Here is a 3,224-nt window from a genome sequence, read left to right on the forward strand (position 1 = left end):
TACAATGTTGGTAGAATATCTAGGGGAGAGTTACAGACACTTTGAAATGGACCTTCTCTGGGCGGCCAATTAAATCCCTTTTTTGTGCCGATTTCTACTCTGTATTCAGCCTGCAAAGGAGTCTGGTGGAGAGTACGAGAACAGACACCTTTAACAACATAGATTCACCTCCGGATCCGCTTCCCGGTTTGTCGACATCACAGCACCGCCCCTGGTACTGAGAGGTACAGAGGCAGCCGCTACCGTACGGAGTCCCGCTGTTGTAGCAGAACCGGTTACACCCCACAGTCTCTGTACCCGCAGTACTGCAGCACGAGCCGCCGCGGGTTCGGGTCCTCGTGCCTTCAAACATAAACATTGCATTTCAAACAATAAATGTACATATAAACATCACTTCAGCTTTTGGGATGAAAATTGTAAAACTTGGTAAACATTGGCCAAGGACATTTTCTCACATTACATAGAGAAAATGTCCTTACATTGGCTGATTTAAGCTGAAGACGATAGCATTACTTTAAATACTAAGTGTAGTTGAAGACCTTACGAAAGTCGCTGTACTTTTGTTGTGCCAATCTATAAATGTCCTCGACGAAAGGAAGTCAGTGCAATTCTAGTTTTATGGATCGTGAATAGTTTTTTTTTATTAAAGTTGCGCCCAATAACAATTTGAAAACGTCACGACACGGGGTTCCTCATTTTTGTAGTAGTTCCCGTAAAAAAAGGCTCCCATGAAAATATTGTGAGATACAAATCTCGCCGATTTACCTGCATTTCCACATGGCTCGGAACACGAGCTCCACGGTCCCCAACTGTTCCAAGAACAGGTACACCCCCCGCGCCGCCTCCTCCAGGATGTACTTTAAGAAAGGCATAAGAAAAGATCCAATAAGTGATTACTCTTCCTGTTCGAAACACACGCTATTGAAATCATTCAAAAAACAACACAACTTCCTTGTTGTGACGCAGTTCATAACTTGAAAGTGAAACTACTTTTCTACCGACCGAAATTCACATTTTAGGAAACCTAACATATATACTTGTTGAGTTTGAATATTAAGCTATAAACAAGCCCCATTCACGTGTTTTCACAACCTACCTGCCCGTGAAAAGGCAGAGAAAAAGAACCAAGGTGGTGAAGCGACGAAGTGAACGTCCAAGTACAGCCATCTTTGCGCACCTTAAGCTTGTTGTGTCTGTATGTATGAAGGGGGTATCAGGTGTCTCAGCTCCGCATGGTAACCTTGGATACAGCGGGAAGCCAATGACCACCGCGAAATGATCGACAAACATGGCAAGAATTTGTTTGAGCTCCCTGTGAATGTCTGTGTTCATAGAGGCTTGTTAACGTTGTTTGGGTCAACTGATGTGGACACGAACTCCGCTGACAGGTTGTAACTGGTGTGGGCTTATAGAGAGATTGAGGAAGCCATACAAGGGCTTAACAAGGGTTGTAAAGGAAATAACTGCACTTGATCGTTATTTACTGCCATTGTAAAGCCAGATACTGTGTACATAGTAAACATTACCTGAATTTACAACCTTTGGTAAATCCAACTTTTCGTGCAGGGTTAGCGTGGGAGACTGTGGGTTTAGCGGCATAACTCTTGAAGACATGTGTCAATGTTCATTATTTTTGGCAGGCAGGTTACCGTTGAAGAGACCAAGGTCAAATATAAATATGGGCTTCGTGGGGGGTCCCTACGTCACTGCAGTGGACCTTTGGTGACACCCATATATGAACACATACTCGTATGAATAAATTTAGATGTACACACGCGCGCGCGCGCCCTCTGGTGGAACATAAGGCAAGTGCAGTGCGAAAACGCACACGTGTGAGTGTGAACATTGCATCTGTCATCGGTGCTGAACCTATGGTTTTATAGAATCCATCGGAGCGTGGCTGAAGGAGCTTTCTTCCAATCAAAAATGGTATAAATTCACATATAAATATACGCCTGGGGTCCAAACGGATCCCAATCAGTTCGGATGAGAGATAATGTTGGATGAACACTACGTGTGACTGACCTTACATGTTTTCTTACTTTTTTTGTTTGCTGATTGTGTAGTATCGAGTAGTTGACCAGGAAAGCTTTCTTCTCCACGTAGTGTCAACATACACAGACTACATATCACTGGTAACATGCAAGAGTCTAGTCGGGCAGCATCTTCATGTTGGCTGAAATTCCCTGTATCTTTGGCCATCACGGTAAAAATTGCTAAGGTTACAATTCCTAATCGGTGGCCCTCTTGGGCATTTTGTGGGAATGAAAAAGTATGACATAACAGACAACCACATAAAAAAGAAAATTAAAAACTTTTAATCATGAGCACTACTTGTGTAATATACTATATTCTTGATGTATGGATTCTTTATTTTTCGTTCAAGCAAACAGCCCGACTGGGCCCCAGTTTGGAAATGTGTCATTAACTAAAGGCAAAAGCTATTTTTCAGGTACAATATGTACTCCAAAGGTGAGTTTGGAAAGATACGAAATAATGAAATCCTTTTTGACAAGGTAGCTGCTAAAAAGCAATGTATATTTTGATCAAAGACCTGTGTTGATGATGAGTTTTTGTTTGTCTCAAGAAGAAATGTCGTAAAGAATGAGATTTGTAAATATCTTTGGACTAAGAATGCTTCATCAGTTCTTTCATGTCGTCCTAGATACAGCGGAGAGTTATTTAATCAAAATCTGTAATAAACTGCATGATGATGTGGAATCAGACCACAGTTGTGCCACTGCGGCGGCAACACGGCTGATTTCTGTGCTGTCCAGGTGACCCTACAGCCGTGGAGACACTAGCGGTAACATCTTGTAAAATCCTCTGGTAAGGGAAATATGGTAATGTAACCTTCTGTTGTAGCCCATTGCTATCAATTGTAGGGTGTGTTAAACGTAACACTCTATCATGGCGATAAAGCTGATGGCTAAAATCTCTTTGTTGCTGCTTATGCAGCTGCTAGTGCCATGTGTGGACGCCGGTAGCTGGCAGAGCTGCCGTAAAGTGCCCGTGGCGAAGTGTGGTGTAGGTGACAGCCGTAGCGATGGCCACGAGTACCGGTATGACATCGGAGCGTACCGGTACAAGTGGACCAAATACCCGCGTGAAGTAACCAGCTACAATGGCCCCTTCGAAACTGTTCGTTTGGTTCAGAGATATCAATCCTGTCAGATCTGCTCAAACGAAACGATGCCTACCCAGGGGGGTCCCACTCAGAACCC

General features: G+C 43.4%; 1 pseudogene; it reads left to right on the forward strand.

Moving 5' to 3' along the window:
• LOC109481769 overlaps nucleotides 1-3,224 on the forward strand; it is a 7,096-nt pseudogene that overhangs the window by 1,195 nt on the left and 2,677 nt on the right.

The sequence above is a fragment of the Branchiostoma belcheri genome, unplaced genomic scaffold (assembly GCF_001625305.1).
Source record: "Branchiostoma belcheri isolate BF01 breed outbred unplaced genomic scaffold, Haploidv18h27 scaffold579, whole genome shotgun sequence".
In the NCBI taxonomy this organism is placed as follows: domain Eukaryota; kingdom Metazoa; phylum Chordata; class Leptocardii; order Amphioxiformes; family Branchiostomatidae; genus Branchiostoma; species Branchiostoma belcheri.